General features: G+C 32.5%; 1 protein-coding gene across 7 annotated transcripts in view; it reads left to right on the forward strand.

The window, feature by feature from the left end:
- LOC118197399 (uncharacterized) overlaps positions 1 to 13,959 on the forward strand; it is a 109,442-nt gene that overhangs the window by 26,465 nt on the left and 69,018 nt on the right. For 4 of the 7 annotated variants that reach the window (XM_085822652.1, XM_085822651.1, XM_085822653.1 and 1 more), the window contains exons 2-3: positions 6,044 to 6,202; positions 13,228 to 13,425. The gene's annotated coding sequence lies outside the window, so the exon portion shown is untranslated. Of the gene's footprint in view, positions 1 to 6,043; positions 6,203 to 13,227; positions 13,936 to 13,959 lie in introns of those variants that run through there. The other 3 variants (XR_004759586.2, XM_085822649.1, XM_085822655.1) reach the window with 2 other exon arrangements.

The raw sequence follows: 13,959 nt of genomic DNA on the forward strand, positions 1-13,959 counted from the left end.
TATAAGTCCAACTGGGATTCCTTGGTCACCTAGAATCCCAAATTTCATTAATCTACCTTTTATAGTTATGGAATTATTAAGGTCTGAAGAGTGTCATTTATAACGTTGATTTCGAATAAATAAAACATATTATGTTCAATTTTGATAATTCATTTTGTACTTTGGTAACAAGGTTTTATATTTGTACGAAACCTAGACTCGCTCATCAAAAACCTTGAAACTGACTCGCTCATCAAAAATCTAGACCACTTCTAAATGACTTAAATATTTGAAATTTGGCATCAAGATAGATCGCTAGGCATACAAAGGAAAAAATATAAAACTTCAAAAACTACATTAGTGTCGAGGTTAAACTAAGTAATACTCATAAGGGGCATTTGACAACGTCACCAATAGATGGCGTTGCACTGATCGCCGTTTTCCGTGCCACTCAAATGCTGATCAACTTTGCCGAAAGCAAAGAATAAAAACCTGTTTATAATAGATGAAATGATACCGCAGAGGTAGAGTGCAGGACCGGCTCTTTTTTCATTTTGGTAGTGGATTGGGGGCCTAACTACAGCAATATCGCAAGAAGAATGTAAACAGCTTTCAATCGATAAAAGCGTTGCCGTTCAGTAACTCAAATTTTAGCAACGAAACATATTCTAGATGCAAATAAGACAATAGAATATATATAAAAAAAAAAGAAACGTGAGTCTATACTTCAAAATAAGATTTGAACATTTATATTGTTTAATTATTAAAATTAGCTGTTTAAACTTATTGTTTACATTTTTATGTCCCTTTAAAAATCTAAAACTTAAAAAAAAAAAATAAATAAAAAATAACTACATTATTGTCGAGGTTAAACCAATAAATACTCATGCGAAATGTCGAAAATTTAATAATTATTGTTTACGGTAGGTACCGAGGTTGTACTGAGTTAAATCGTGCAAGCGTTGTGTTTCGGCGGACCTATAAATAGGCAGAGGGACGCGCGAGCTGCAGTATCTCAGTTAAAACTTTGGTTGGTTAATTGGTTTTCTTCTGAAAGCTGATCTTTCTGTGTCAAGTTATTATGAGTCGACAATTATTAGTCGTACAGTAGGATTATTGGTCAGTGACTCAATTATTTTACACAAAATAATTCTAACATTTTACCGTCACGGAAAATATAGAAATTGTTAATAAAAAGAAGCCAGTGCGGCGTAAACTCAAAATTTCCACGGTTATGGAAAATGTAGAAATTGCCTTAAACCAGTGCAGAGTAAACGTAAGAAAAAAATTCAAGGTCACTTATTTGTTTCACGCTTTTTCATTACATAAAAAGTATATAATTATTTTTTATTTCATTTTCATAAAAAGAAACTAGTGCAGCGTAAACGCAAGGAAAAAATTTAAGTACGTATTTATTTAGATGCATTTTCATTTACGTGGCTAAATAAGAACATGACCTTTAATTTAGTTTCTAGATTTCCTCACTCTTATTCTACTAAATGAACGTTGAAGAACCTAGGGAACTGTTAAGCGACTTATCGCTGAGTTCAAATAATTAAAGTCGTAGACTCAAGAAGGGTTAACTACCCTTTTATTCACTCAAAATAAGATGAACAGTTGGCCCCTTTCTCGGACTTACAACAAAACCTCCACGTGGGCTTAAACTCGAAGTAAGAGCTAAACTATAGAGAGCTTAGCTGAAGCTAAATACACTGCTGGCCACCCAAATTGCAACAACAAGAAAGACAAGAGATATCACAACAAAATTTTAGTAGATAACATGTTGACCAAGTATCCAATGATTAAATTTATGGACTTCTGTCAAGTGTGGTTCCTTCCAGAATCAGTAGCCAGAGTAGCCACCATTGTTGGAGATCACCGATACCACACGCCTCGGCATTGATTCAAAGAGACTTTGGATGTGTTCTTGGGGTACAGCAGACCAAGCAGCTTCCCCACGTTGCCAAAGTTGATCTGGTGTGGCAGATTGGGATGTAATTTGGGTCAATCGTTCAGCAACCATAGATCACATATTTTCTACGGCGAAAGATCCGGAGAGCGAGCCGGCCAGGGAAGCAATTCAATCTGGCGATTGACGAAGAACCCTTGGACAATGCGTGCGACGTGTGGTCGAGCATTATCCGGTTGGAAAATGGCTGTGGACAAGCCCTGAATGTAAGGAAGGGCAACTGGCTCCAACATCTCGGAGATGTAGCACTGGCTGTTTAAAGACCGGCAATGCATATTAGAGGAGAGCGAGAAGTGATATCCAATACCGCTCCATACCATAATACCGGTGCAGGACCAGTGAGGCGGTGCATAACGCAGCTGTTCAGCCTCCTCTTTCCACGGTGTCTCCAGACTCGAATCCGACCATCGTGGTGTTGCAGACAGAAGCGTGACTCGTCAGTAAAGACAATTTCATTCCATTCTTCCGTCCACATCCTTCTTTCATCGCACCTTTGGCAGCGGAGACGTCTGTGGTTCTGCGTCAAGGGTAGACGAAGCAATGGACGTCTTGCGGACAGACAACTCTGCTGTAAACGACGTCGAATGGTACGCGCAGACACTGGATTACAGACTGAATGTGCTCTGCTATGGTTCGTGATGTGACTGAGCGATCCGTCACTGCCATGCGCACAATGTTCCTGTCATCACGTGAAGTGGTGCACTGAGGTGGATGCGTTCGAACGCGTCGGACCGTCGTACCCTCCTGCATCCAACGGTCACATATCAGCATTACAGTTGTTTGGTTTCGTCCAACACGACTACCGATTTCCCTGAAAGATAATCCACACTCTTGGTAGGCCACTATCTTTCCTCTGTCGAACTTGGATACTTGATCAAACGATGATCGCTGTTTACTACGAGGCATAATTGATCGCTTTTTTGAAAAAAACCACAAGAAAAACACAATTGCCGAAATTGAAATTGTCGAAAACTCCAAGCCGTAAATAGCGCTTTGAAGCAGCGTCACATGCGCGCGTGATGTGCGTCTGGGCTGAAATTTTAATCATTTGCAAATCTCACCTCCGCTAATGCATGTTGTAAATTTAACAGTTTGTTCATGTTTGCATATTGTAAATTTAACCGTCCGTTAGATCTCAATTCTTTTGTGGGTGACACCAACTACACGGAATGTCTTTTCTCTCGAACTTGGCCCCTTTTTCACATTTATGTTTTGTTATGATTTTCATTAACAACATTTCTTTTACAAAACAAAAGTTCATCGACAAAGCAAAATCCAGTCTGTATTCATAAGAAATGTCAGCTAATAAGAATCTGGTTATTAATAGCTGTTGGAAAAAGGTCAATTAATAGGCTTCCGGCCCTCAAGCTTTGGGGAGAAAATATTTAAAGGTTAACAGTCTTCTAGTAGATCAAGTATTAGACTTCAAAATCAAGCTAGTTTCAAATATGTTGCTGGTTTTTTTATGATAAAATTAATTTATTCATAGTTGTACTGAAATCACACCAGCTACACCAGAGTATTACTTTTATAAGGATAAACGCAGGTTTGACTAAACAAGTTAACAACATTATGATGTGTGATAATTATTTTATGATAAACTCGAGTTTCTTTTATGTTTAAGAGTTACCGATCACTATCTGATAGACATATTTTAAATATAAAAAAAAATGTGTATGCTATTACAGATCTCATAATTGGAATTTACTTTTAATGTATTTAATTTTAAATATCTTCCAATAAACTGAACAAATTAGAGATGACACTATTTTTAATTGATTAAGGCAAAGCAAACGAGGGTTATCTGACTAAGAGAGATATGCTTTTGTGGAGAACATTATAAGGGAAAGTGATATGTATTCACGTTATACACGAGAAAACTACGAAAACCTTACCCAGCGGCCTTTTCTAAAAACGAAACAGAGACAGTCTCAAAACTTTTCAACTATTTGTATATGCTTGTTAAGATTTATGTTTAATTAACGGATTTTTAGACATAAGCATTTTGTGAAGACGAAATATTTAAATAAATAAATATTAATATGCATGCATTTTGAAAAATAAATATTGAATTTTGAATAATGAATTTACTTTTCTATGTTATTTTAGTAATATTCGAGCAGTAAATCTTTAAATGATTCTTCCCTGAATTTTGTACAGTCGGCTTGTATTGGACTACATTTCATTTGTTTTTATAACAGCTTTTAACTTAAAAAATTACATCGTCTTTTTGTATTCTGAAAATTAAAAGAAATTGATTTTGTTTGTTTATGAGTCCCAAAAGGTTTTGTCCCTGAGGGACTATTGTTTTCGTTTTGCGATTTTGAGTCGAATCACTCTGAATTTCCGTTTCACTTTTCAAATTGTTGCCACCAAATGTTATCGCCCTGTATTATATTTGAAGAAATTAAATAATGAAAATCTGCATAAATGTATGCATGTTTCTCGCATTGTGATAAAACAACGGTACCTAGAGCTATCCAATTTTGAATGGCGTAATCCTACTGCAAATATGGGCATCTGGAAGCCCAAATTTGAAATTTGGAATTTGTTTTATTATCGATTTCATATTTTGTAAAACTTCAACGAGTATTTGATTAACAAACTCAAGCATATCAAAGCGAGCAATGGCAACGTTGTACAGAAAAAAACTTTTTATTTCCAGCACGTGAGACTGTGCATTAGAAATTCTTAAGATATGCTCAATTTAAAATTATTTTGCGATATTGCTCTTGAACTGCATTTTATGGTTTAAGTGCGAAGAACATGATGTTTAATAAATAAAGGTAACCCACAAAATGTTAAAAAAAAGCCCCTTTGGGCGAAATTTAAAGTCTCAAACCTTTCAGACCCTTTTTTACTTCCTTGTACGAAGTAAAAAGGAAGTATTGTAATCGCGAAAAGTTTCAGGCAGCATGTTTCAACGAAAATATCCCATTTTGACCTCTTTCAAATGCAATTTAACGATGTATTTCCGTGATATCTGTATGTAAGGACAGAATAAAACACTCTTTTCCTCCAAAAAAATTATAAAACTGCTTTATCATGAATTCTGAAGAGAATTTTTCGTGGCGTCTGTACGAACGTATATACGTACGTACGTGCGTACTTACGTATCTCGCATAACTCAAAAACGAGTAGCCTAAGAACGTTGAAATTTTCTATATAGGACTGCTATAACATGTAGATGTGCACCTCGTATTTTGGTTGCAATCGGCCGCACCAAACGTATATAAATGCATTTATATATATATCCACTCTGTTACCCGGCTCAGTGATCTCAGTTTCATTACTCTTATATGTTTGTAAATTGTACATTTTTTGCTTTAAAAATGATTGAATTATGTTGTTCTTATCTTCCGGTTAAAGTTTTTATGCCTTTAGTAAATGTGTATGCAATATTTTTAGAATTATCAACAATTTTAAAATTGTTTAAGTGCCGCTAAGCCTAATTTGATGGCGGCCATTGCTCTTATTTGCATTTGAAACATCTGAGTAGCGGATTTGTTGTCAATCTAGAGAAACTTAGCTTCGCAACAACAAAGATAACGCCTTTATTTGTTATTTAAATCATGCTTACTCCTTTCTGGAATTTTTTCGAGGAAATCAGCGTTTAAGATTTACTTCGTAATTTTTAATACAGATATTTTGAGTTTTTATGTATTTTTGCTTTGTCGCGAAGTGAAAACTGAATTAATTGAATGAGAAATACTCAATCGTCTGTGAAAAACTGTTTCTTTTTGGTTTTGTTTGCTTAATTTCTTTTATACATCCATCTAGCTTTGTTATAGTATTTGAATAGAACATGTGGCAAAGATTAGATAATTCTTTAAATAATATAAATTTTGTGCATTCTGAGTTATAATATGAACGAAATATAATACTGTTAAGTAAACCTTGCGCCAGAATGTCGCTATGGTAAACAAAGTGAATTTTAAAGAATGCATTTATTCTATTGTGGTTTGTGCGCTGTCGGCGAAGTAGGTTTAATTCAATCTAATAAGTTTAAATGAAATGAAAGAAAAAATGCGTATAATTTAATATTCCGTACAAGGAAGTCATGTAGTGTACACATCAGATTTTTTTTATTTTTAGAATTAGGATCAGACATTGAATTAAAACTGGAATGAAATGACTGAATTTGATTGAATAAGAATCCGAGAAAGACACCCATAGTTAGATTTCTTTTTGAATCACCTACATCTTATAAGAAAGAGGTTTATATAGCAGTTAAGATTATTAAAGAAAATACAGGTAAGTAATTTTTAAAAATTAAATGCTTTTTGCAAAATGTATTAAATATATTTTTTAACTGTAGGGAAAAGAATCAACTAATTTTTTAATTTTTTTAGCAATCAATGAATTCCTTTGTTTAGCTTATCGTTTTTATCCTATATTTCTGAATTACGCTGACCACAATTTTAGTGGTGAACAATTTAATCTTTCATTATTGTCTTAAAACTGTCATCATTTATCGTATTTTTCGGCGTACAAGGTAAGCCTTGCATTATATATATATATGTAATAATAAAATTCCATAGTCAAGAATACACTTAAAATTCTAACTGTATGTTCTTTTCATTTTTAATGGCGACGGTCTCTATTTTGAAAGTACGTGGAATTAAATCCACAGCCCCGTAGTCAAGTTGTTTTTCCCGCCTTTTCTACACGTAGAGTTATAGAATGTTCTTGAAATATTTAAAGCGAACTGGATTGGCTGACGAGGCTGATGTCATTTCTTGGAAGCTCCGCCTTTCCAGAGGCTATAAAAGGACTCGCAAAATAATATCGGGGGCTTTTTCTTAAATGTCACGATGCAGTAAACTTCATACAAAAAGTTATTAGTAATTCTTTTTTATTTACTCCAGATATCTGATTTTGTAACTGCTATTTCTCCTGAATAATAATAAATGGATCCTGTTTTTTAAAACTTATCATCTGATAATTTAAGTTACGACTACATCTATATTTCTTCAACGATCTATTTATTCTGGACAAAAGCTGATACATCACACACACACACACACACACACACATATATATATATATATATATAACTAATTCTCGAACGAAAGGAAAAAAAAAATAAAAGAGAATGGGCTAGAAAATTTTACCGATATTAGTATACAGCTCCAGAATAATTAAACCTGAGTGTCAGAACTCGAAAAAAACTGCGGAATAGTGGACGTTAAGGGAATCAATAAAATGGGTGTATATCCCCACGCAGTGTGTTCTATGTGTTTTTGCTCTTAAATAAAATTAAAGAGTGTTCTAGACGGCTGCACGGATTTTGGCGATTTTTTTTTTTTTTTTGGCGAGCGATACGACTTATGGTAAACCCATTGCTGGACAAGTTATTTATGGTAACAGATACTTTGTTGTCCTTTTATTTAAAAAATAATGCGTTTTATTATGTATAAATTCCGTGTTTAAAATATTATTTATGGCTTCTTAATATTAAAAATCAATTTAACTTTGCATTTTTATTTGAAATAAAAATTTTATTGTTTATGATATTTTGTATAATTTATGTTGTGGATGATGTAATCAATGACGTCATCCTGCTTTAAAAGTAATTGGTATTAATATTTATAAATTTAGTCTAATGTTTTTAAACATTATTTATGGTTGTTAAATATCAAAATACAATTTAATTTTGCATTTTTTTTAAAATGATTTTATTATGTATGATTAGTTAAATAATTTTAATTCTAGGCGTGATGTAATCAGCTCCATGATTGGTGATTGAATATTTGTGCATTACCACGCCATTTTAAAATTTTATTATTCATCTCTTCGAATTCCTTAGATTTCATAGGAAACTGATATGTCCGCCCTTTCAAAGATTAATGTTGTTATTGGAATTATTGATATCAGAATCAAAAAAATTGTCAATTGACACCTTATTTTGGCCAACCTGGCTTTCCTAATCAAAGATTTATTTATAAATTGCTACAAGGGTCAGAGGAAATTTATTTTAAATTTTTGGAGGAAACCTCGCTAGTTGCTTCTTCAATGAAGTACGAGAAATGTGGATTACAGATGAAGATCGTTAGAAGATCCGATTCTGAGGACAGCCGTATATGGTATTTTGGTCACGGTGGAAAAAATAACCGCTGTAACGTTAAAAAAAGTATTAGACATTTCTCCTTTTTTACCGGCAATAAACTAATTGCTGTCATTTTAACTCTAGTGTACGAAGCGTTCTTAGTTACTTATTTTAAAGTATTTGAACTTAAGTAATATTTTAATTATTTTAAACGTTGGTATGATGGTTTTTAATTCGATATTCAATTTACGTAATATTTTAATCCAATTAAACGTTGCGCAACGTTTTTATAGCGGTGTTTTTATTCTATTTCTGTGCTATATGAAAGTAATAATTTAACCTTACTTTAGTATTTTATACTCTTAGTAAATGTATTTATTTTCATTTGTCTGCCATCTTAAAAAAATAACCTTTTCGTCAAAAAATTAATTCATTATCTTTAACGATATTTATTTTTTTAAAGTTTCGAATACTTTACTATGCGCAAAATAACGTAAAAACAGCGTTTTTCAAGATGGCTGACGATTGTAAAAACCGCGCCAACAATTGCGCCAAAGTAAATCGCCAAAAATCCGTGCAACCGTCTGCCAAAGTAGCACCTTAAACAGTATCATCCGAATGTTAAAGATGTTTTAGGTAGTTTGTGAAACCAATTTCAAGATAAATGAAATGAAAAAAGTGAAAATTTTAATTTCAAATTATGACAACTGACATTAAACGTAAGCCAGTGATTTGGAAATACATGAATTAAAAAAGATTTTATTTGCAGAAATTAGTTTTTTAAATTGTTTCGCTAGCACATAAGTCTTTATTATTATTTTTTTCTTTCACAATATTTTCAGAGAATAGCACAATTTTATTGTTTTCAATTTTTATAATTAAAAATATTTTTGTTTTATTTAACTTTTTAAAATGACAAAATCACATTTATCACTTTTATTCGATATAATCACAAATTCATTAGTATATGCAAAACGAAATTATTATGTATTTTATAACTGATATATAAGTTGATTAGACCTTTTGAAAGGTATTGTTTTAGTCTAAAATCTCGAGTTATACGATGAAAAATACAATAAATATTTTAGATTAAACATGCAATCAAACATGCTGCAAAATTCAAGAGTTAGTAAGAAACGAGAATTGAATCATTGCTTACACCACACATATATTACATGTTCAATATAAAATACATAAAATACGGCTGACAATTTTAAGATAACAATGAAGAACTAACTGTTTCCTCAAGCATAATAGCTACAAGCAGACAAGGAATATTCATATGCTTAATATGAGGTTAGGTTAGGTTTTTTTTGAATACGGCAAAGCATACGAAGGCTATTTGTCTAAGGGGAAGGGAAGCCTTCGTGGAAAACTTTCTAAGGTAAGCTGGCTCGGATTCACGAGTTTAATTTGAGAACTCGTTGATGATTAAAATATTATTTAAAATGTTTTGAAAAATTTTTAATATGCATCATTTTACTGTTTTTAGTTTTAATATCTTTTAAGATCAAAAAACATTAATTTCAAGACGATGTTTCAGAATTTTCTCTCAACGTTTTAAAGTTCTGTCATAATCTTTAGACAAAGTTTGGTGCTTCTTTGGTAGACGGTTGCACGGGTTTTTGGCGATTTACGTTGGCACAATTGTTGGCGCGATTTTTACAATCGTCAGCCATCTTGAAAAACGCTGTTTTTACGCATAGTAAAGTATTCGAAACTTAAAAAAAAATAAATATCGTTAAAAGTAATGGATTAATTTTTTGTTGAAAATGTCGTTTTTTAAGATGGCAGGCAAGTGTAAATAAATACATTTACTATGAGTATAAATATAATACTAAAGTAAGGCTATTATTACTTTCATATAGCAAAAACGAGAATAAACACACCGCTATAAAAAAATTGTGCCAACGTTTAATTAGATTAAAATATTACTGATATTGAATATCGAATTAAAAACCATCCCACCAACATTTCAAGGAATTAGAATATTATTAAATTCAAATACTTTAAAATACGTTATATAAAATATAATTAACATTAAAACATATGCGACAATAATTATCTCAGCAATTTTTGAAAATAGTATATTAATTTTTTTAACAAAAATTGAAGTATAAAATTATAAAATAAAAGAAAAATATGTACTTAAATTTTTTTGAGTAATTTAACCTCTTGTTTATTGATAAGTACCATAAACAAAATCGAAATCATAATTGAATCGGCTCTTTTAATCTCTATCTTCATCTGTTATCCACGTATCTCGCACTTCATTGAAGAAGCATTTAGCGAGGTTTCCTCGAAAAATTTAAAATAAATTTCCTCTGACGCTATTAACAATTTATAAATAAATCTTTGATTAGGAAAGACAGGTTGGCCAAAATAAGGTCTCAAAGGGCAATTTTTTTTTATTCCAATACCAATAATTCTTGGTAATTACCAATAACAACATTCATCTTCGAAACGGAGATATCCATTCCATTTGAAATCTGAGGAATTCGAAGAGATGAATAATAAAATTTTAAAATGGCGCGGTAATGTACAAATATTCAGTAACCAATCAGGGAGCTGATTACATCACGCATAGAATTAAAATTATTTAAATAATCATTCATAATAAAATCATTTTTTAAACAAAGGCAAAATTAAATTGTATTTTAATATTTAACAGCCATAAATAATGTTTAAAACATTAGATTAAATTTATAGATATTAATAAAACCAACTACTTTTTAAGTAAGGTGACGTTATTGATTACATCATCCACAACATAAAATTATATAAAATGTTATAAACAACAAAATTTTTATTTCAAATAGAAATGTAAAATTAAATTGATTTTTAATATTTAGAAGCCATAAATAATACTTAAAACACGGAAGTTATGCATAATAAAAAAGCATTATTTTTTAAATAAAATTACAAAAGGTATCGGTTACCATAAATAACTTATCCAGCAATGGGTTTACCATAAGTTGTATTACTCGCCAAAATCCGTGCAACCGTCTACCAAAGTAGCACCCAAAGTTTCATATACAAGAAACTGTAAAACAGTTGTTTCTGAGATACTGCAAAAGAAATAATAAAAATGAAAATTTCTACAAATTTATCATGGCGAAGAGAAAGCCTGTTATTGAACAGTCTTGTGTATTAGGTGACAGCACGACTTTACTTAGGTCCGTACTGTTTTGATCGAGAACGTTCTGCGGGAGGAAACCCAGGTCGCGTACCTCTATTCGCTTACCACTAACTTCTCTGCAAGACTCTCTGATCGACGTTATTTTTGACTACATTTCTAGGTTGCAAAGATACCGTACATTAACAAATATCCATGTTTTCTTCTGGATTCAAACCGAGACACGAAGATATAGAGGTTAGTTCTGCTAATCACCATACAGTAATGGCTGGCATTTATTGTTCTAAAGCAACGTTTTCAATTAGGTTTCTACAGAATCGTGTTTTTTAAGAAACTGCAAATGGTTGCATTATAAATAGTAATGAATGGGCTAATCATCTGTAAATGTGATTTTAAGTCAATTCTGTATTTAATTTCTTATTTGTCTACTATGAGATACTGCGAGGAGCGAAAGAAAACACACTTAGAGGCATATGTAGATTCCGATTATCGTCTGGTTTACAAGGCAGGCCTAAGACTCCGAGTTTTAAGAGATTCCACAATCGTAAATTCATCATATTCTTCAGTTCACCGAAACAACGGATGTAGTTATTGGAGAACTCTAAAAGAACAGTACACCGACGGCTCAGATTACAATAATCAGGCTTTAGGAATATGATTTATTTTTGAAGAATTTGCGTTAGAATGTAATCTTCATTATGCTATATTATTCCAAAGCATAAATATAGTAATAAGTATATTTAGCGACATCTGCATGACATCATAGTGAAATAACCTTTAATGCTCCCTATACAGAGATTAGGCTAATTGATAGCAAAGCACTAGAAGGATATACACTGAGGAAAGGAAAGCTTTTGTAATAGACTTTCTAAGGGAAATTGGCTCTAATATTTTATGCATTGGAAAAACCACAAAAATACCCATGCAGGAAGCCCGTCAGTTGGGACTCGAACCTGAGTCGAACTATCAGTGTTCAATGTTCTCAGCCACCGGCCACTGGTGGGCTCAGTATAGGAAGCAGATGTACGGGTTGGATTCGCATATCTTTCACTGGTTTAATACAGGACACATATGGTGCTCAAGGTAAACAGGGACAATATCTCATTCGTTTGTGAGAGAGGATATTTAAATAGGTAGATTGATTTTTTTTAATACTGTATAAGATTTCGTAAGTTCGTAAATCGTTAGTTATCTTTTACTTAAACTAACCAGAATTATCTGCATATTTTTAAATCTCTCTAACAATATCATCAATGGCTTCAGAGCATTTCGTTGCTTTGTTGAGGTGTCCAGAAAATATGATTCTCAGTGGTGATCAATACCGTTATTTGATTATTCACATATTATCAGAAATATTGATCACTTTAAGAAAATTGGCCTTTTAAACCGGTGATACTTGATAAACGTGTACTTAATAAAAGGAAAAGAATGTTATTAATAGTTGTATATATAAGTAAGTTTCGTGGAGGAATTTTTTGGGATAGCAATATTATTCGAAAAATTGAGGAAAAGATAAGAAAGGTTAAGAAACGCTAATTTAAAATATAACATTAAAAATTCAGAACATGTACAAAAAAGTGGTGCAGTTTCAAAAAACTTAATAACATATTTATTTTTTAGTTGCAAAAGCGGTTACTATCAACAGCGGTAACAAGATCTCATATGCGCAATTAACAATTCACTTCTATTTTTATTTCATTGCCGCAAGTCCCGTTTCCGAGATGGAACCACAGCGGGAGTAGGCTCTCTGTGTGCTCCGATCTGAGAGGCACAAGAACATTATTACAGTGTAGCTGAATTTTGAGTACAGTTTTAAAGGAGACGAACCAGCGTTATTCTTCAGATGTCTTTCTTGTATTATGCGCAGTGTCTGGCCAGAAAGGGTCCCTGAAGCAAATGTGACTGGCGATCCTCTTCTGGTAACGATTCAAAAATGGTTTTCATCCCAAATGAAGACCAATCAGGTCGATCATATTCTATAACTGAGATTACATTCTATCGCGTCCATTATATTCTATAACTATTACTAAATATACAGAGCTTGCCTTTATTTTAAGAGAAATATGCGAGTACTTCAGTTGTTTTCTTTTACAGCTCCAGATCGAATGCACTGCAGATAGACGACTCTCCCTTGGCCACTCCAGTCGCCCAAAGAATTTGTTTCTCTAGCGTTTATGTACCACTGTTACCCACGTGAATCCAGAATTTTGTGATTAGGTCATTACATGAACAAGATTCACCGAGTTTGGAATTAATTTGATTACTGCATGAGCTGGGGTCATGTTGCTTCAGGTAAACTTGCATTGTTTTTATTATATGTTCTACTATTAGGCATTAGGCGGAAAGGGAGGGCAACCTCCGTGGAAGACTTTTTAAGGAAACATGCTCGTATCCATTTTACATATGGCGGAAACAACGAAAACACCCATGCAGCCAGCCTGTTAGTCGGGCCTCGAAGCATGAGTTGCTTATACTAATGGTGTGGAATCAACGTATGAAAGGCTTGGACAATTGCCGTTGCTTTTAGTATTTTCTATCGTATTAAGGTCAGAAATATACTTTATACTAAATTTTGAAATTGCACCTATTTTTCATGTATGTGTGTGCCCTGTTATTCGATGAAACAATCATAACTTAACAAAAAGCTTGATGGCTCTTCTCACATTTGCACTTTTTATTAACGCATTCAGAAACTGGTTATAATAAACTAGCCTTCTGTGATTTTTAATTTCGATATCATTGTCAAAATAATTATTCTTCTTTATTATGTATTTTAGTTTTTCTTAAGTATTTCGATATTTCCTCCCCAATCATTATTTGCATTTT

The sequence above is a fragment of the Stegodyphus dumicola genome, chromosome 8 (assembly GCF_044657685.1).
Source record: "Stegodyphus dumicola isolate Sdum_Otavi_A_Nest chromosome 8, ASM4465768v1".
Taxonomy (NCBI): Eukaryota; Metazoa; Arthropoda; class Arachnida; order Araneae; family Eresidae; genus Stegodyphus; species Stegodyphus dumicola.